This window comes from Megalobrama amblycephala, linkage group LG1 (assembly GCF_018812025.1).
Source record: "Megalobrama amblycephala isolate DHTTF-2021 linkage group LG1, ASM1881202v1, whole genome shotgun sequence".
Lineage (NCBI taxonomy): Eukaryota > Metazoa > Chordata > Actinopteri > Cypriniformes > Xenocyprididae > Megalobrama > Megalobrama amblycephala.
Window position 1 is genome coordinate 47893685 of NC_063044.1, and position 22459 is coordinate 47916143.

The 22459-nt window shown below is 41.8% G+C and overlaps 2 long non-coding RNA genes across 2 annotated transcripts; both read right to left on the bottom strand.

Annotated features, from left to right (window-relative positions):
* Positions 1–4950: 4950 nt before the first annotated feature.
* Positions 4951–6279, bottom strand: LOC125272503. Its single transcript, XR_007185860.1, has 3 exons — positions 6225–6279; positions 5310–5424; positions 4951–5219 (listed from the first exon to the last, which is right to left on the bottom strand). It is a non-coding gene; the product is annotated as an uncharacterized LOC125272503 (long non-coding RNA).
* Positions 6280–6702: 423 nt separating this feature from the next.
* LOC125272506 lies at positions 6703–7375 on the bottom strand. Its single transcript, XR_007185861.1, has 2 exons — positions 7102–7375; positions 6703–6828 (listed from the first exon to the last, which is right to left on the bottom strand). It is a non-coding gene; the product is annotated as an uncharacterized LOC125272506 (long non-coding RNA).
* Between the last annotated feature and the right edge of the window lie 15084 nt (positions 7376–22459).

A 22459-nucleotide genomic window follows, 5' to 3' on the forward strand; every position in this document is an offset into this window, starting at 1 on the left:
ATTAACTTCTTGTTCATTGTGTAAAAGCAGTATCCCACTCACCCAATACTATCCCTGCTGAATCAACATGGCTGTTTGTTTGTTTATATACAAAAAATTTGGCCTACACTGAGGATGTATTGACAGCATAAAAACTTAAAAGTATTCACGTATGTACATGAACTTCAAAATCGTTACAAATAGTTTATACAAACCCGATTCTAAAAAAGTTGGGACACTGTACAAATTGTGAATAAAAACAGAATGCAATGATGTGGAAGTTTCAAATTTCAATATTTTATTCAGAATACAACATAGATGACATATCAAATGTTTAAACTGAGAAAATGTATCATTTTAAGGGAAAAATAAGTTGATTTTAAATTTCATGGCATCAACACATCTCAAAAAAGTTGGGACAAGGCCATGTTTTCCACTGTGTGGCATCCCCTCTTCTTTTTATAACAGTCTGCAAACGTCTAGTGACTGAGGAGACAAGTTGCTCAAGTTTAGGAATAGGAATGTTGTCCCATTCTTGTCTAATACAGGCTTCTAGTTGCTCAACTGTCTTAGGTCTTCTTTGTCGCATCTTCCTCTTTATGATGCACCAAATGTTTTCTATGGGTGAAAGATCTGGACTGCAGGCTGGCCATTTCAGTACCCGGATCCTTCTTCTACGCAGCCATGATGTTGTAATTGATGCAGTATGTGGTCTGGCATTGTCATGTTGAAAAATGCAAGGTCTTCCCTGAAAGAGACGACGTCTGGATGGGAGCATATGTTGTTCTAGAACTTGGATATACCTTTCAGCATTGATGGTGCCTTTCCAGATGTGTAAGCTGCCCATGCCACTCGCACTCATGCAACCCCATACCATCAGAGATGCAGGCTTCTGAACTGAGCGCTGATAACAACTTGGGTTGTCCTTGTCCTCTTTAGTCCGGATGACATGGTGTCCCAGTTTTCCAAAAAGAACTTCAAATTTTGATTCGTCTGACCACAGAACAGTTTTCCACTTTGTCATGGTCCATTTTAAATGAGCCTTGGCCAAGAGAAAATGCCTGCGCTTCTGGATCATGTTTAGATATGGCTTCTTTTTTGACCTATAGAGTTTTAGCCGACAACAGCGAATGGCACGGTGGATTGTGTTCACTGACAATGTTTTCTGGAAGTATTCCTGAGTCCATGTTGTGATTTCCATTACAGTAGCATTCCTGTATGTGATGCAGTGGCGTCTAAGGGCCCGAAGATCACGGGCATCCAGTATGGTTTTCCGGCCTTGACCCTTACGCACAGAGATTGTTCCAGATTCTCTGAATCTTTGGATGATATTAAGCACTGTAGATGATGATAACTTCAAACTCTTTGCAATTTTTCTTTCTGATATTGCTCCACTATTTTTGCCGCAGCATTGGGGGAATTGGTGATCCTCTGCCCAACTTGACTTCTGAGAGACACTGCCACTCTGAGAGGCTCTTTTTATACCCAATCATGTTGCCAATTGACCTAATAAGTTGCAAATTGGTCCTCCAGCTGTTCCTTATATGTACATTTAACTTTTCCAGCCTCTTATTGCTACCTGTCCCAACTTTTTTGGAATGTGTAGCTCTCATGAAATCCAAAATGAGCCAATATTTGGCATGACATTTCAAAATGTTTCACTTTCATCATTTGATATGTTATCTATATTCTATTGTGAATAAAATACAAGTTTATGAGATTTGTAAATTATTGCATTCCTTTTTTATTCACAATTTGTACAGTGTCCCAACTTTTTTGGAATCGGGTTTGTACTATGAATATATTTGTAATATATGTTACTATATATTTTTTATATTATTTATATATGTTATTTATTTTCATTTTCACTACAATCAAGGCAAAAATGCAGATATTAACGTGAACAGGAAAATGAACATGACAAAGGAAATGATAAAGTATTTTTATGGGAACACAATAAATAGTGACATTATAAATTAAAATTTAGTTTATATTTCTTATTTTTTCTTTACCATTTTCATTTACAAAGTTAACCTGTATACAAATTCTGTATTGTCTGAATGCAAGCTTTCTGCAAAAGTCTGGTTTCACATGAAAGTCAGTATGGTGCAGTGTACTGTGTTAAAGGGTTAGTTCACCCAGTTTATAATTTCCTTTGTCATGTTCATTTTCCTGTTCACGTTAATATCTGCAGTTTTGCCTTGATTGTAGTGAAAATGAAAATAAATAACATATATAAATAATATAAAAAAATATATAGTAACATATATTACTACAGTGGTTCAACCTTAATATTATGAAGCGATGAGAATACTTTTTGCGTGCAAAAGCAAAACAAAAATAATGACTTTTTTCAACAAATTCATCTGTCCACTGTCATACTGCTACGATATTTTCATTGCAAATCTTCAGTGTTTATGTCAGAACGCAGATTCATTACTGGCCGGCTCCTAATTGGAAGGAACTTTCTGCATTGATTTTTCACTGGTTTTTTATGCATATTTTGAATTACTCATTTATTTGTGATGTGTCTTAGGCTTGAAGCAAATGTCTGTATAAACATGATGGAAAAGGAACTGGTCATTTTCTGCCAGGACATTATCTGTTTGTTTGTTTGTTTGTTTGTTTGTTTGTTTGTTTGTTTGTTTGTTTGTTTGTTTGTTTGTTTGTTTGTTTTGTTTGTTTGTTTTGTTGTTTTCTACAGATTTTGTTCTTTCAGTGACCTATTGAGAGTATACTAGCAGGTTACCACAACCCCCTTATTCCTGTAGATTTTTATATTTAGTGCTTAAACAAGCAGTAGGAAATTGTGAAAGACAAAGACAATTGTGATGGAATACCAATTCCTAGAGAAGAAGCTCCTTATATTGAGAACCAGGTTGTTAACATCCCAACCCCCTTGCTGACTTGTCGTACCTTTATATGCAAGGCCAGTGCCACGTGGCATGCAGCGGTTAAATGTTATTTTTAAGAGGTGTGTATATCACTACCTCTCAGCACATGCATGCAGACAAACAAAAAAATGTCGATGAGAATGGCAAAGTTCAAATCAATACAAATCCATTTTGAAGCAAAAAAAAAAAAAAAAAAAGTAGAGAAACACATCACAGCTGACATAAATAGATTCAGATTGCTGTTTTTTTAAAACATGCAAGTGTGATCAAGTTTGTTCAGTTGAGGATACTTCTCTCCTCTTCTCCACTCAACAAGTATTGAATTCATGAATATGATCCATAGTTTTAAATTATTACTTGGGTTTATGTATAATCATGCTTAGTCACAAAAACATTAAAGCCACCCCATGACTTCACTTTTTCCTTTTAACATTGTGAAGGGCTCACATACTGTCCATTCACAATGACTACTTTTGGCTTCCGTAAACTTAAAAAAAACTAAAATAAAATAAACAAACATAAGAGATGCACTACAACTCTAAACTCATTTGTTTATTTCTACCCAGACAGATGCTGCAACACCCCAAAACCTCATCATCTGCATAGACAGACTTCCACTCAGTTACATCAAAATAATGATATAAAGACATGATTGAAGATTGTGTGCATGTTTTTGTGACATATCAGGACACAAATGTGTATAATGACATGGGTATGATGTAGGTATTACAAAAAGAGGAGACTTGTGAGGACATTCCCCATGTCCCCACTTTTCAAAAGGCTTATAAATCATACAGAATGAGTTTTTTTGAGAAAGTAAAAATGTGCACAGTTTCCTGTGATGGTTAGGTTTAGGGTTAGGGGTAGTGTAGGGGGATAGAAAATATGGTTTGTACAGTATAAAAACCATTACGTATATGGAATGTCCCCACAATTCACAAAAACAAACATATGTGTGTGTGTGTGTGCATTTTTGTGATTTATGAGGACACAAATTTGCATACTGACATGGGTATTGTACTGGTATTATGTTGTATACTGACATGGGTATTACACTGGTATGAAATGCATGCATTTGTCATTTGTCTTTTTTTTTTTCTTTATTCATATTCAATGTAAATTACAGTCAGTTTTAGTACTGTCATTTATATATACACTCTCAGAAAAAAGGTACAGAAAAGACCAAAAAAAGGTACAAATGCTCGTCGCTGGGGCAGTACCCCCAAGGGGAACAAACTTGTACCATATTAATGGGTACAAAGAAGTACCCCTACAGTTTGTGCCTTTTAGGTACAAATGGCTCATCGCTGGGGTGGTACCCCCGAGGTACAGCAATGGTACCCTTTTATATTGTACCTTTTGAGAGACAATTTGGTACCTTAGCAATACATTTGTACCTTAATCCACTGGTACAAAAATGTACCCCATTAGATGGTACCAATTTGTTCTCGTTAGGGGTACCACCCCAGCGACGATGCCATTGTACCTATAAAGTGGCAAAAATGTCCTTGATAAATAGAAAAGAATGAGAGCAAAAGAAAGCAATGTTTTGTTTTCCCACAATCAATGATTTAAAAGAAGTTAAACTGTACAAATTAAAATACTGGAAAGAGAATAATGACCGCACACCACAATCTTCGTTTGCAATAAACTTTAATAAACAAAGTTTTTCACATTTAAACAACTTTAATAGAGAATCACTTTATGAATGCATTACTTACTGCAGTGTAAGAACATAACATAATATAACATAACGCTTTATATTGACTAAAAGCTACTGTGAGTGTTCATTGTATGCTTAAAGGATTAGTTAACCCCAAAAAGAAAATTTCCTAATAATTTACTCACCCAATGCCATCCAAGATATCCATGTCTTTCTTTCCTCAGTGGGAGAGAAATTTTGTTTTTTGAGGAAAACATTTCTGGATTTTTCTTCTAACAATGGAGTTCATTGGTTACCATCGTTTTTAAGTCCAAATCAATGCAGTTTCAAAAGTCTTTGAAGTGTTTAAACGGGCTGTACGCGATCACAGCTGAAGAAGAGGTTGTTTTCTAGCGAAACAATGTCATTTTTAAAAAGAAGAGAATGTGGTGTTTCAATATTAGATGCTCCAGTCTTAGAAAGAAAAGACCAAACTAATCTGTGGTGGACAGGACAAGTTTCACACCTAGAATATATTGTCCACAGCACATCAGGCCCTCATCCACAGGAATGGTTACTCTGTCAATCCTCGTAATGATGTACTGTCATGTTGTGCTCTTCAAACTTCCAATGTAGATCGGCTGTGGTCTGGTCTTTGATGCGGTCTCAAAACTGCTGCAGAGGGATGTAATAGTGGCTCCACGCTAAGAGATAAGGGAAAAAATAAATACATTTTAGGAGTTTATAATGCATCAAGACATCATTACAAAAATAACGGTCCATGTAAAACTTACCGGTACAAAATTAAATTGAAAGAAATGAAATTTCAGATTTAACATTGCATCGACTTCCAGGCAACGGTGGCAGAAGATATGCAAGAACAACCATCATTGTGTAGCACTTTTTAATCTGAAAATTAATGAAAACAGATTAGAGATGCAACAAATGTTTAAGTGTAGGATTAAGAGTAGGGCTGCACGATTAATCGCATGCGATTGTCACGCGCATTTCGTCAGTAAAGCCGGTTCCCTGATTACCGCTAAATCGCCATCACCTGCTTTCAAATGGAGCGGCATTTAATAGACAGAGTCGTAGTTCACTGACAAGCCACACAATATCGCGTTCATTATCGAAGGCGATTCATCTGCGATATGAACACGATATTGCGTGGCTTGTCAGTGATCTACGGTTCTGTCTATTAAATGCCGCTTCATTTGAAAGCAGGTGATGGCGATTTAGCGGTAATCAGGGAACCGGTTTTACTGACGAAATGCGCGTGACAATCGCATGCAATTAATCGTGCAGCCCTAATTAAGAGCAGCCTATGGGCCTAGGGTTGTTGTGATAACCACAATATTACAATACTGACAAGCCAGCCACAGAGGATGGCAACCATGAAGTTTATTTTATTTATTTTTTTAAGACTAAACTGTCCACATTTTACATTCAATGCATGTGTTTTTAAGGTTAAATAAGTTAGTAAGGGTGAAGAGGTTTTTTTTTTTTCATTAAGACTTGAATGTGTACCATTACCATTATTATGTATTTACAGCAGCTCCATAGATTTGCACTAAAGAAACCTAAACAGTCAGAGATCAACATGTGCAATTACCTGCATCTGTCCTCCTTCACGTCAAGTCATATTAATGAATATTTGTTATGATAAATTAAACAAGAGATGTCCGTGTAAGTAAAGACTTCACACTTACATAGTATCTGCTTGGTCTTCCATCCCCTCTAAAAGAGAAAATTACTCCTTTCCAGGCTAGAATCAGCTTTCAACTCCTCAGTCTTTCCATCTGTTATTTATCCAAAAGAGGAAACATTTTCAAAGTATATCAGTATCAGCAAATATATCAACTTTTGCATTGTCTATTAAAATATCTTAAAGGGATATTACACCAAAAAATGAAAATGTTATTGTTACTCCCCCTCATGTTCCAAACCTGCATGAGTTTCTTTCTTCTGCTGAACATAAAAGATATTTTTAAAGAATGCTGGTAACCAGACAGTTGACGGTAGCCTGTGACTTACATAGTTGGGAAAAAAATATATAAAAATACTCAGTCAATGGATAGCATTAAGTGTCCTGTTACCAACATTCTTCAGAACGTCTTCTTGTGTGTTCAACAGAAGAAACTCACACAGGTTTGTAACAGTATGAGGGTGAGTAGAATTATTTTTTTATAACTTTATGTAAAAGAAGAAAATAAGTAAAGACTGAAATGCAATGAGACCTACACACACAGCATATCCGAGCAGCATTAGTACTCAAGCCATTGTGGGAGTCCCCTTAGATGTTCATCTTCACTGCTGTTTAAATCAAAGAACAAAAAATTTAAGAACAAAGTATTGATCTCAACAAAATACATTCATTTCTAATATCTATCAAACAGTCAGATGATGTTGTAAGCTGCATGTTAATAAGTTATATCATGAGAAATTTAGAGGCCAGCAGACAACAACCAAGGCATAAGATAGATTGACAGACAGAACATAGATTGCAAATTATATTGCCTAAAAAAGTCATCTGAAATATCCTAACATTAAAAATACATTTACTATACAAAAAACAAAATACGTTACCTGGATTTGACGGCACTCCTCCTGTGCTTGACGTGAAATCGGTCAAACCTTCATCTCTGTCAACATCAAATCAAATTCTTGACAACGTCCTTGAAGAAAATTCATACCGTAGAAAGTAATGCGATGAGAACAGACAACATTTCACTCGGTCAACCGCAAAACACATCACAGGAGCACTGTGAACGTACCTGATGCAGCAAAGCAAACGCTCCACGTTAAATCCTGCACTTATAATGCACTCTTTTAGTTGTTTATAATGATCTGGTGTCAGGCCCGGTACTAGGCTTGCTGGACTGGGGGGGCAATCACAAATTTTGGTAGGGCAGCATTTTCTAGGCTAATATTCATAGCTAACTTTTTGTTTTTTTGATTCATCAAGAATCGTCTTGTGGCTAACAAATTATAGGCTATAGCCTAATTTGTACTGGCTATGTAGGCCATGTGAATTATTTATGGACATAATAAGGGGCGGAGCCAGACATTGTAAACATTCGGGGCTTAACCGAAATCTATATTTGTCCATTGACATTTTAATTTACTGACATGAAAGGAGCGTTTTTTGTAGTATTTTTGGTTAAAGTTCATAAAATGTACATTATATACCATCATTTAGGGGGGTCCGGGGGCATGCCCCCCCGGTAAGAAAATTTTTGTGTATTTAAAGGTTAAATGCATCAGTCTTGTGCACTTTGGAAGCTCAAAACTGAGAGCTTCAACCCATGTACAGAGTGCAAATGGAACAAAGAAACAGCATTGACTTGTACCTGGTCATGAAAGAGGGCTCAAACATCTTTTTAGTTGTGATATAGAGTCTCAGTCTACATTGTATTTTCGGATGCACACTTCTCTTTAAAACACGCAGCACAGAAACCTCAAGCCTGAAAGATTCAGGGCTTTTGGAAAAACATTTGGGGTTCCAGCCCCCTTAGCCCACCCCTAGCGCCGCCCCTGGATATAATGTTCAAATTATTCATTGTTAACGAAATTACTGAGGAAATGTTCGCTGACAGCTATCTCAGCATGCAGAAAATATGTTGTCTATGAAATATGTAGGCTGATGCAGATGTGATCCTCATTGTGATATTTTTTTTTAGGCTACTTGCTTGAAGATTAGGTGTACACTTGTTTTCGACTTGTTTTCTGATTAATGTTCGTTACTTCCCAGTTCGCATGTTTTTGGATTTTAAGTCCATTTTTGTGAGATTAAATATCATTATAAGCATAATATTCACTTTTTTTTCTGTGATTAAAGTGGCCGATCCTTATTCAATAGATAAGACGTTTTTAATGTTTATGTAGGCTTATTCATTTTTATTGTTGGCTGCACATTTTTGGGGGGGCACAAGGAAATTCTGGGGGGCAATGCCCCCCCTAGCCCCCCCTAGACCCGGCCCTGTCTGGTGTGCTGGACAGCTTGTCGTGCGCTCTGCCTGGCTAACGCTACACTGCTCGACGCACGTCGCCACTCTCCAACTAATTAACAACATATTTGTTAGCTAACTATTTCTATGATCGTTTTTTTTCAGCACTACGCATTTTAACAAGTATTATCTACCGTAACTTACGGAACGGTCCAAAGCATCGCGATTCCCCTCAAACCAGGCCGGAGTGAAAAGAGCGCGATCCGCCGCAGTTTGAAAAGACGAGAGGCGTGACGTGATTGGCCGACAAAAAACAGCCGTTAACATTTCGTGTAATAAATTGAAATATATATAATGTATATTTATTTTTATAAATGATTATTCATTATTTATAGAGCTTTTTATGTGCTACCATATGAAATATATGTATTGTTTTTATTTTCATAAACACAAACTGCCCGTCCAGGAGATAACACATTTATTGTGTCAATCTGTCCAAGGCATACCACATTTACAAATTATGACAAAGGCTCTATAAGTAGCTGCTACCCCAGAGGATTGTGTACCCTGTAACTTGAAAAGTACTTCTTAGTACCCCACAGGAAGTGTACCCTTTGACTTGAATAAGGTACTTTTTTGTACCCTACAGGATGTGTACCCAAAAGGTACTTCTAAGTACCCTATGGGAACACGATAGGACCTTTAATGGTACATTTGTGAATGTTGTACCTTAACTATTACTTTATATGACAATGTACCTTTTCAAAGGGTACATATATGTACCTTTCACCATGCATATTTCATTGTGTACCCCTTTTCTTTGGAAAAGTACTTTTTCTATATCAGCGGCTGGAATGAAACTGCTCTCCTCACAGCTTTTCGCCATGGATTGCGTGAAGCAGTCCAGCAATTGATTGTGGTATATGAAGATTCCCTGGGATTAGAAAGTTTGATCCAAAAAACCATCCGGGTCTCCCAACGACTCGCTGCTTGCAGCCACACTGCTCCCGCTGTAAATCCTCCGCCCGTCTCACCATCTGTCGCGCCTCCAGCACCTGAACCCATGCAAGTTGATACATACCATCTCACCACCTCAGAACGACAACGCCGCATCAACTCAAGGTTGTGCTTGTATTGTGGGGGAGACGGACATCAACTACCCACCTGTCCAGTTCGACCTCCTCGTCCAGCGGTGAGTACCATCCAATTACCTCCTCAAACAGCACGCTTAACTAAAACCTGGGTGAACCTAAGACATTGTCAATCTTCTGTTTCAGTACAAGCCCTCCTCGACTCCGGGTCGGCGGGGAACTTCATCAGCCAACAAACCCTCAATCTCCTGAATGCCAAACGTCAACGCAACCCCGTCGACCTGAAAATAACGACCATACAGGGAAAACCGCTGGGCCGAGGTCATGTCCGTTACTTCTCCCCCACACTCATCCTTCGCGTCGGTCACTTGCATGTGGAGGACATCACATTTATGGTGCTGGAGGAGTCAACCGCTGACATTATCCTGGGACGCCCATGGTTAAACCAACACCAACCTCACATCCATTGGCCAACTGGTGAAATCCTCAAGTGGGGTAAGAACTGCCATGAACATTGCATAACCTTACCTGTAAAAGTTCTTCAATCATCCTCTTCATCCAGAATTTCATCTTTACCGATTCAATCTACCTCAGTTGAAAGTCCAGAAACCCAAGTCCAAGTAACCATTCCTTCAGCTTATCGGGCGTTCCAGGATGTCTTCAGTAAGCGGTTGGCGACTCAACTTCCACCTCATCGGCCATGGGACTGCGCCATCGACCTCCTGCCTGGGGCTACGTTACCTAAGGGAAGAGTATACCCCTTGTCCATCCCGGAACAGAAGGCCATGGAGGAGTACGTCCAAGAAGCTCTTCAGCAGGAGTTCATACGACCATCGACTTCCCCTGCCGCGTCGAGTTTCTTCTTCGTGGCCAAAAAGGACGGAGGCTTGCGGCCGTGTATCGACTATCGCCATCTCAATTCACAGACAGTTAAGTTCAGCTATCCCCTTCCTCTGGTCCCAGCTGCCCTGGAACAACTACGTGGAGCCACCATTTTCTCAAAACTGGATTTGAGGAGCGCATACAACCTGATTCGCATACGGAAGGGGGACGAGTGGAAGACGGCGTTCATCACCCCATCCGGACACTACGAATACCAGGTGATGCCGTATGGGCTGTCCAATAGTCCATCTGTTTTCCAGAATTACATGAATGAAGTTTTCCGGGATTATCTGAACAAGTTCGTCATCGTATACATCGACGACATTCTCATCTATTCTCATCGCTATGAAGACCATGTGAACCATGTCAAACTCGTCCTCCAGAAGCTCCGTGAACACCAACTCTACCTAAAACTGGAAAAATGCGAATTCCACACCTCCTCAGTCCAGTTCCTAGGTTATGTCATCGATTCCAATGGTGTGAAGATGGACCAGGGGAAGGTGGAAGCCATCACTCAATGGAAACAACCCACCACCATCAAGGAGCTTCAAAGATTCCTGGGCTTTGCTAATTTCTACCGCCGTTTCATCAACAACTACAGCATGCTCAGTTCACCACTCACCTCACTTCTCCGTAACCGGCCCAAGTTTCTGTCCTGGAACCCCGCGGCCACGGACGCCTTCCACCAGATGAAACTCGCCTTCAAGTCCGCTCCGATCCTGGTCCATCCCGATCCAAACCGACAGTTCATCGTCGAGGTAGATGCCTCTTCCACCGGGGTCGGAGCGGTACTGTCCCAGCGGCAGGGGAATCCTCCACGACTCCATCCATGCGCCTTCTATTCCAAGAAGCTATCCCCGGCGGAGCAGAATTACGACATTGGCAATCGTGAGCTCCTGGCGATCAAGCTCGCATTGGAGGAGTGGCGACATTGGCTGGAGGGAGCCAAGGAACCCTTTGAAGTCATCACTGACAACCGCAACCTCGAATATCTACGAGACGCAAAAAGGCTCAACCATCGCCAAGCCCGATGGGCTTTATTTTTCACCAGATTCAACTTCAAAGTTACCTACCGTCCAGGAGATCAAAACAACCGTGCTGATGCTCTATCTCGTCTTCACCAAGCCGATCCCGATCCGGAAACCCCAGAACCTATCCTCCCTCCAGCCATGATCGTAAGCCCTATCCAGGGGGCCATCAACCAAAAGATCCAACAAGAGAACCTTCTCCAACCTGCTCCGCCGGGAGGTCCAGAGGGTAGATTGTACGTTCCACCTCATCACCGGATCACCCTCTTGGACTTAGCTCACTCATCTCCGGGCTCTGGACACCCAGGCAGGAGAAGGACCCTCTCGCTCCTTCAACAACGTTATTGGTGGCCATCCATGCCTCAGGACATCTCCCGGTACATCAGGGGCTGCTCAGTCTGTGCCATCGCGGATACCCCTAGGAGATTGCCTGAAGGAAAGCTTGTGCCTCTGCCCATCCCAGAACGACCCTGGACCCACATTGGAATAGACTTTATGACTGATCTTCCTTCCTCTCAAGGATTCACCTGTATACTCGTTGTGGTGGATAGATTCTCGAAATCCTGTAAGCTCATTCCTCTCAAAGGACTACCTACGGCCTTCGAAACGGCAGAGGCACTCTTTCACAACGTCTTCCGCCACTTCGGTCTACCCGAAGACATCGTTTCTGACCGCGGACCACAGTTCATCTCCCGGGTCTGGACCGCATTCTTCCGCCTCCTAGGGGTATCCGTCAGCCTCTCGTCAGGATACCACCCTCAGACCAACGGCCAGACTGAGCAGAAGATCCAGGAAATCGGGAGGTTCCTGAGAGTCTACTGCCACCGTAACCAGGACTGTTGGAGCCAGTATCTGCCCTGGGCCGAATACGCCCAGAATTCCCTCCAGCAGTCCACTACAGGGCTCACCCCGTTCCAGTGTGTCTTAGGATACCAACCTCCCTTGTTTCCATGGTCAGGTGAGCCCTCGGAGATCCCAGCGGTAGATCACTGGTTCCGACAGAGCGAGAGGGTCTGGGACTCAGCTCACGTGCACCTCCAGCAGGCAGTCCGGAGGCACAAGGAGCAAGCTGACGCCCGCCGACGACCCACTCCTCAATATCAACCAGGACAACAAGTTTGGCTCTCCACTCGGGACATCCGCCTCCGGCTGCCTTGCCGTAAGCTGAGTCCCCGGTACATCGGACCATTCACCATCGAGAGGCAGCTGAATGAAGTGACCTACCGTCTCCAACTCCCAGCACAGTACCGCATCTCACCATCCTTCCATGTTTCACTTCTCAAACCCTTCACTGACCCTTTGTCTCCTCCTTCCACAGAGCCTGGTGATGATGCCGTACCTCCTCCTCCTGCCATCGATGAAGACACCAACATCTACCGGGTGAGAGCTATCCTTGACTCGCGGCGACGTGGGTCCCAACTGGAATACCTAGTGGACTGGGAGAACTACGGCCCAGAGGAGCGATGCTGGGTCAACCGCCAGGATATCCTTGACCCCAGTCTACTTACCGAGTTCCACCAGGAACATCCCAACCGTCCCGCTCCTCGAAGCCGTGGTAGACCCCGTCGCCGCCGTCATTCCCAGCTGTCAGGAGCCGCCCGTGGAGGAGGGGGTACTGTCACGGCCACACAACCTGCACCTTCAGACACGGACACTTACGCCACGCCCACTCGTTCACAATCACCGGAATACTGAACACCTGCGCATCATCACCAGAGCCCCATATAAGCACACCAGTTCCACTCACTCATTGTCTGGTCTTGCACCGATCCCTACACGTATCCTAATCTTCTCTTACCTGAACATTGTACCTGCTATTGGCTCCATCATCTTCATCCCCGGTCCTGAGTCCTCCGTCTTCATCTGTGTCTCCGTCGTCATCTGCCAAGGAAAGTTATCATTGTGATTCCCTTTGTCCGTTCTACGTGTCAAGATTCTCTACCTGTGTCATCACCTGTGTCTGAAACCTCTGTTAATAAACACTGTTGCACTTACCTCTTCTGTGTCCTTGTCTGTGTCTGACAGTCTCATTGTTCCTTCAGCATGGCAGCATGAGTATTTTGTTCCCCATAGCGCTGCGTCCCTTAGAGGGCACTATGGGGAACGAAATACTCATGACGCCATGCTGAAGGGATGAGTGCCTTAATGGTTGACGTAAGTCAAAGACTCATAGGAGTCCCCATCCTAAGGTGCACACCAGCCAGCGTTGCCAATTACTTCCAGTTGAAAGTAGCTAAAACTGGTTGATAAATGTCACTAGATGATATCATACTGTAAATATATATCAATGGGCAAGTCACTGAATCTAAATAAGGTTTGTCCTACCGCCTCAGCATGTCAGCTCTTTAAATTGAGAGGAGACTTAAATACATTCCACGCCCAGGACAGCTTCCAAGGAGGTTCACAGATACCCCTTTTCCACCAAGGCAGTTTGAGTGCTGGTTCGGAGCCAGAGCCTAGTTTCAAATCAGTTCTTTGTCTTTCGACATACAAAGCACCAGCTCCGAACCAGGAAAAGTGGTTCGTAAGTAGCACCAAAACATTGCTGGGCTAGAAGTAAGGACAGCTTGCGTCAGGGGCTAGGGGCGGGGTTACCGTGACCAACAAGAAACTTGTGACCGCCATTTTTGAAATAGCAGCCAATCGAGCTAATAGCAGCTCAATTGTAATCTCCGTCTATATACAAATTACAGCGAGCCGTGTTTGGATGCAGATGTAGGTTCGCAAAGCCATGAGCATCAACAGTAGTGAAACATCCGCGATTGTTATTAGAAGGCTTGTTCGAGATGCTTCGGAGCAGCGCGGACCGATTCGGCGGGTGCCGCGGATCCGCGGGAGCGTTTGTACAGCATACGATTCCTTGTGCTTTTGGATCGTTCTCGCGGAGCTTTGATGTCATGCGCCGATCGCTATGCGAGATGCCGATGCATCTCGAACAAGCTTGGTGTGTTTGTGTTTGGCACTGCAGCGCTAGCTTTGATGTAAAATATGAGACGTATACAGTGACGTAAGACCTGGCTCTGTGCTGGCTCTCAAGCCCGTGGAAAGGCAAACCGGTTCTTAGAAGGCTCGTCAGTTGAACCAACTCCGAACTGGCACTAGCACTAGCTCTGAACTAGCACCCGGTTCATGCTGGTGGAAAGAGCCTACAACAGGGAATTGCTATCCTGGCGGAGCTCTGGGGAGTGGAGGCTTCAGCAAGTTAACTCTCTAGCGAGAGGGAACTAGCAACTCTCGCGGTAGCCAAGAAAGCTCTCAGAGAGCCTAACCACTTAGCCTATGGCTGAGCTCATGAGACGAAAGCCTCAGCACCACACTACAGTGAAAAACTTATGTGGGTCCTGTATGAGATAACCCATCAGGGGGCCTGTGTGGGTTTTCTGTGGGCAAACGCACAGTGGGTTGCCCAGAGTAGACCCTCATGGGGGACCAAATGGGCAAAACTGCTATGGGCCCCGCAAAGGCTAACCCACTGGGGGCCCGTGTGGGTTTGCCCTTGCCCACACTGTCCCACAGAAAACCCACACTTACCCGCAGTGGGCCCACACTTGCATGTTTGCTGGGAAGGAGGCTTCTAAAGCCTAACAACTCAGACCAGAGATGGGCACTCGAGTTAGAGACTTAGAGACTTGTATTTTAACAGACTTCAGACTTCGGACTCGGACTCGACCTGAAATGACTTCAGACTTGACTCGACTCTGCACAAAAGACTCGGAATATTTTAAAAATGACTCAAGTCTTTTACCCTGAACTACCGATATAATAAATAAATTGTGTTGTGTTTAAATGGTTTTATAATATCTGCGTCACATATATTTCCTTACGTGTCATGGTAGATTGGACTCTTGCCATAGAATTTGATTACGTATGTCCGTGCGCATAAACTCCGAAATGACATAATAAGAGTCCCATGCAACATGACGGGAGCCACCGTGCCATATGTTATTTCGTTTGGGTTTATTATAACGTCAGAACAGCTAGACGCACAGAATGTGGGAAAACAATTAAAGACACCGGAACAACATCATCAAATTTTATGAGACATCGTATCCACAAAAGTTAGTCACATTAACTCACATATTTAACTATTATACTGTGGTGTAGCTGCATGGCTCATTTGAATTGCCAGCCTGTTAAAATATGAACAAAAAAAATCTAGACTTTAAACCTAGCACTACGTTTTATCAACCTTCGTATTATTTGCAGCTTTTCTATTTCTTAATGTGTGTCCATAAGAGAGAGAGATAGAAAGAGATGTTAATCCATTTATTACTTAAAGTTCATATTTTAACGTATCACAATTAGCATGTGTAGAGTTTTATATTGACATTCTTAAACATTCCGAAGTTTGATATTTTCTGATAATGACTGTCGTCAATAACAACAAAGCTGTATAACAAACAGCTGTATAACAAACCGTGACTCACTGGAGCCATCTTGTGTCCATTTAGCGACTGTATTGAAAATGACTACTCGTGTTGCCAGGACGACTGTTTTGTACATTGTAATGGATTATAAAGCAAAAAAACTGGATGTACATTATACCTTACATCATAGAACCTTAATTTCAAATAAAACAGATTATAGAAAGATCATATAATTTTTCTATATAATACAACTAGGATAAACTAGAATTTGATTATGAGAATTTTTTTTTTTTATGACTCGAGACTCGACTCGGACTCGTGACAAATGACTCCAGACTTGACTCAGACCCCAGTGATAAAGACTTCAGACTTGACTTGGACTCCAGATAAAAGACTTGTGAACATCTCTGACTCAGACCCACTATTCAGGTGGAGCTCTATAGCGAGCAGAGGCCTCAGAAGAATGACTCTTTATAACAAGATGAGGCCTAACAACGCTCCAGTACTGTAAAGGCAGCAGCCAAGGAGGCTCACAGAGAGCCTAGCAACCTGACATCCCTGTTGATAAAAACAGCATATGCTGGTTAGGTATGTTGTGAAGCATGGCAGCTGGTTTATGCTGGTTCTTAGTTGGTCATGGGCTAGTTTAAGCTGGTCCTGAGCTGGATCTAGTTGCTTAGGACCAGCACTTGACCAGCTTAAACAAGCTCATGACCAACTGAGGACCAACTAAGGACCAGCTTGAAACAGCTCATGACCATGAAACAGCTCATGCTTCAAAACATACCTAACCAGCATATGCTGTTTTTTCAACAGAGATACTGCCCAGCTGAGCTCTGAGGATGGAGACCTCAGCATAATGACTCTATAAAGCGAGAAGAGGCCTAACTACATCCTATGCTCAGGACAGCTTACCAAGGAGACTTACAGAAAGCTTAGCATCTCAAGAGAAGTGCATCCATCCATTATAAAAGTAATCCATACAGCTCCAGGGAGTTAATAGACGGGTAAAAGTTTTTCCGGTTACAGTGATAGATAGCCTCGTTCAGAACCAGCTCGGGAATCAAGGTCGTTTTACGAATTAAATGTCATGAAAATGTTTGAACGTTCTTTGAACGTTCAGCCCAAACTAACTCAGCTCTCCGTGCCCACCTCTGTCTGTCAGTGGATCACCAGCTTCCTGACAGACAGGCAGCAGCTAGTGAGGCTGGGAAAATTCTCATCCAGCACCCTCACCATCAGCACCGGTGCCCCTCAGGGCTGTGTCCTCTCCCCACTGCTCTTCTCCCTCTACACCAATGACTGCACCTCCAAAGACCCCTCTGTCAAGCTCCTGAAGTTTGCAGATGACACCACACTGATCGGCCTCATCCGGGATGGTGACGGGTCTGCTTACAGACTGGAGGTTGAACAGCTGGCTGTCTGGTGCAGTCTTAACAACCTGGAGCTCAACACGCTCAAGACAGTGGAGATGACCGTGGACTTCAGGAGAAACCCCCCTGCTCTGGAGCAGTGGAGTCATTCAGGTTCCTGGGCACCACCATCTCCCAGGACCTGAAGTGGGACAACCACATCGAGTCCATTGTGAAAAAGGCCCAGCAGAGGTTGTACTTCCTTCGCCAGCTGAGGAAGTTCAACCTACTACAGGAGCTGCTGAAACAGTTCTACTCTGTCATCATCGAATCCATCCTCTGCACTTCAATTACCGTCTGGTTCAGCTCAGCTACCAAATCTGACCTCAGAAGACTACAGAGGGTAGTCCGGTCTGCTGAGCGAATCATTGGTACAACCCTCCCCACTCTCCAAGAACTGTACTTAGCCAGAGTGAGGAAAAGGGCAAAGAAGATCACTCTGGACCCCTCACATCCAGCACACTCCCTCTTTGAACTGTTGCCATCTGGTCGACGCTACAGAGCCCTGAACACCAGAACGACCAGACACAGGAACAGTTTCTTCCCTCAAGCAATCCATCTCATGAACACTTGACAAACACGGAACACACAACACTATTACACATTATTTACTTAAAACACTTATTTATATCTCAGTTTGCACACATAACTGTACATACAATTGTCTATATTATATATTGTTTTTTGCTTTTTTTGCACTTTGTCTATCTTGTAAATTTGTATATTATTATTTTATTCTTTTTATTATGTGTCTTTTCTTGTCGCTGTCACTCTGTTGCACTGTGGCGCTTCTGTCACTAAAACAAATTCCTAGTATGTGTAAGCAACATACCTGGCAATAAAGCTCTTTCTGATTCTGATTCTGATTCTTGGTGAATTATTGGTGAGACTACAGAGCTCTCATTTAGAGCTAAATTTAATAAATAATTTGAAGTGATGGCGGTTAGACTGGTTATATTCTTCATGTCTGTTTGGCGTGGCTGTGCATTATCACGCTCCATGTGCTGTAAAGACAGTGCCTGCGTCTAAACGTGCACACTATCCATCCTAAATAGTAGTCTATGTGACATTAGTAATATTCAGTACTATTTAGGATGGATATGCACATTGGGATGTAGGCTATAGAGTGTTTTTAGCGACGTGCTGGGGAATTGATCAGCTGGCAGCTCCCTTATCAATCAAGCCTGATCCTCTGATTCATAAAACAAGACCGCTCGCACCCTGATATTTCTGGATATAAACACTTCAGTCATCTCTCATTCACATTTTCCCGTCGTCATCATCTTAAAGTGTGTATTATGCACAGTATTGTGCTGTTGCAACATTAATGCAAAGACTGATAGTTGTGTACAGTGTGGTGTTGGAAATTAATTATGTCTTAGTTTAATCATTTTTATCGATCAGGATTAGTTATAACATGCTTGAATGTGGGATGTAATGCCATATGATATTAACATGCTATATATTTTTAAAACGTATTAAACGACAATAGGCTATCTCACGACTTTATATCCCCCACTGAAGTATATATTGGGAGTTAATTTTTTTTAATGAATAAATTATATAATGATGTTCGTCGTACGTAATACGATCGGGGAAATTGCTAAATGCGTAGCTGCGTAGCCGTAGCCTAAACTGTATGACAGCTGGTAACATAAATCCACCTGCCGGTAAATTCGAGCAACGGCCTGAGTGGCCGTATAAGCTACAAACAAGTAGAAAATAATTTCTTTGTAGATTATACAACAGCAACTTGGAAAACAGAAAAGGTAAGAAGCGATATTTGAGAAAAGAGCATATCAATCTAATATCCGTAGACACATAGCGGAACTAACTTTACCCGGCATCATGTGATTTCCGATTCTTGTGAAAAAGGTCTATAAAGGCCTTCTGAAGCAAAGCGATGCATTTTTATGAGAAAAATATCCATATTTATAACTTTATAAACTGTAATCACTGGCTTCCGGTAATGGCCGTCAGCGCATTCACAAAAGGGTTGACATCCAGTGGAAGGATGACCTCTGACCCGAAGTATGACGAAGGCGTAGCGTAAGCTCAGATAAGAAATGATGAACACAGAAGCACAGAGGATAGAGCAAAACAAAATGATGGCCTATACTGGAAGCTAGTGATTAGAATCTCAGGTACCATTCACTCCCATTATAAAGCTTGGAAGAGCCAGGATATTTTTTAATATAACTCTGATTGTGTTTGGATGAAAGAAGAAAGTCATACAATTAGGATGGCTTGAGGGTGAGTATGGGATCATTTTCATTTCTGGGTGAACTATTCCTTTAAATTGTGTATTATGTGTAATATTTTGTGTATGTGATTGCATTTTTTTATCTTCTTGTATGTTTGTTTATTTAAATGTGATGTGAATCATTGTTTTCAGTGCAAAAGAAAGACAGTTTGCATTTTCGACAGTTTTGAACTGAATAATAGCCTACATCAGTGGTTCCCAAATCTGTCCTGATGGACCCCCAGCACTGCACATTTTGTATGTCGCCCTTATCTGACACACCTACTTCAGGTCTTGCAGTCTCTACTAATGAGCTTATGAGTTGAATCAGGTGTGTTAGATGAGAGAGACATACAAAATGTGCAGTGCTGGGGGTCCTCCAGGACGGGTTTGGGAATCACTGGCCTACATGATATCTGAAAACAGGGAAAGAGGGAAAACAGAAGTCAACATCAACACATCATAAACATATACATTATATTGCCAAAAGTATTGGGACACCCCTCCAAATCATTGAATTCAGGTGTTCCAATCATTTCCATGACCACAGGTGTATAAAATCAAGCTCCTAGGCATGCAGACTGCTTCTACAAATATTTGTGAAAGAATGGGTCGCTCTCAGGAGCTCAGTGAATTCAAGCGTGGTACCATGATAGGTTGCCACCTGTGCAATTCGTGAAATTTTCCTCACTACTAAATATTCCACGGTCAGCTGTTAGTGGTATCATAAAAAGTGTAAGCAATTGGGAACGACAGCAACTCAGCCATGAAGTGGTAGGCCACGTAAAATCACAGAGCGAGGTCAGCACAGTGCGCAGAAGTTGCCAACTATCTGCAGAGTCAATAGCTACAGACCTCCAAACTTCATGTGGCCTTCAGATGAGCTCAAGAACAGTGCGTAGAGAGCTTCATGGAATGGGTTTCCATGGCCGAGCAGCTGCATCCAAGCCTTACATCACCAAGTGCAATGCAAAGCGCCGGATGCAGTGGTGTAAAGCAGGCCGCCACTGGACTCTAGAGCAGTGGAGACGTGTTCTCTGGAGTGACGAATCACGCTTCTTTGTCTGGCAATCTGATGGATGAGTCTGGGTTTGGCGGTTGCCAGGAGAACGGTACTTGCCTGACTGCACTGTGCCAAGTGTAAAGTTTGGTGGAGGGGGATTATGGTGTGGGATTGTTTTTCAGGGGTTGGGCTTGGCCCCTTAGTTCCAGTGAAAGGAGCTCTTAATGCTTCAGCATACCAAGACATTTTGGACAATTTCATGCTCCCAACTTTGTGGGAACAGTTTGGGGATGGCCCCTTCCTGTTCCAAAATGACTACGCACCAGTGCCCAAAGCAAGGTCCATAAATACATGGATGAGCGAGTTTGGTGTGGAGGAACTTGACTGGCCCGCACAGAGTCCTGACCTCAACCCGATAGCACACCTTTGGGATGAATTAGAGCGGAGACTGTGAGCCAGGCCTTCTCACCAACATCACTGCCTGACCTCATAAATGTGCTTCTAGAAGAATGGTCAGAAATTCCTATAAACACACTCCTAAACCTTGTGTAAAGCCTTCCCAGATCAGGTGATGCTGTTATAGCTGCAAAGGGTGGGCCAACTCCATATTAAACCCTACGGATTAAGAATGAGATGTCATTAAAGTTCATGTGCACGTAAAGGCGGGCGTCCCAAAACTTTTGGCAATATAGTGTATTTTTCATCTACTTCAGAAATCATAATTTCAAATCAATATGTAAATGTGAAATGTTTTAGTCGCTTCCTGTCTGTCATTTTAAAGGAGTCCCCTGGGAAGAAAATCACAAATGAGATTTCTTAACTCAGTAGTTTTTCCTAGACAGTCCTGAGATTAAATGGAGATCAAATATAGGTTTCTGCTTAAGTCTTTTTACTCAAAAATAGAACTCAAATATTTCTCATTAAATTCTTCTAAAATCAAATTATCTGAGCTATGCTATTCATTCATTTAATAGTTCTATACTCTTACTGTATGTCAAAAAATTGTCACTAAGTGGACCCACAAAAGGGTCCTCAGACAATTTCCAAAAGGGGGCACTGCTTAGTAAGATTGGTTATATTTTGTTTCTTTCTTTGATTTGGCACAGTCTCGTTCTTTTCTCTTTCCCCCGTTCTTTTGTGAATTATTTTTGCTTGGTTAACGAATGTATATATTTTGTAAATTTATGTCAATAATTATATTCTGGGTTAATTTGTCCTGGTCTAACTGTAACAAACAAACACGTTGCTGACTTCAAAATGGTGTGTGATTGTTTTCCAGTACGAGTTCAGTTTTTTAATGTTGCACCCTTGTTTTCCCTAGATATTTTAAAAAAGGGTTTGTAACAATGACTTAAAGATATTCACATTATTATCATTATTATAAAAATTGTATTTATAAAATAAAATAATTTAATTTAATTTAATAAATAATTAAAATAATAATAATTAAAATAATAATAAAATAATTTAAAAAATTGTGTCAGATGAGACAAAAAGGTTAAAAACCACTGTCCTAAGATGAAATTTATACTTCAATAAAACATAAAACATATCTGAAGTGATATGGCATATCATGTTGTACATCACTATCTGTCAACAAGCAAACAAATGACAATGATATTGGTCAGGATAAAATCAATTCCAGTCCATGAGCATACATCTATATAACCACATCTAAGCAAACAGCATTAGAACAAATACACACACATTGCTGGATGACACAAACAGATACTGACAGACGCAATCAGATGCAGGTATGCTCTCAAATCTGGTGGAATGGGGTGGTATAGTCACTCTGACTATACTCATGTTTCAATGAACTGGGCAAATTGGGTTAGAACCTTCCATTTTAAATATATATATTTGGTTTCCTTGTGAAATTAAAGTTCAGATACAGTATGATGTTGCTTCTTATATGCCCCCAGGGGACAAATAAATAGGCAGAGTGATCACATTCTTCGACCTCTGGGAT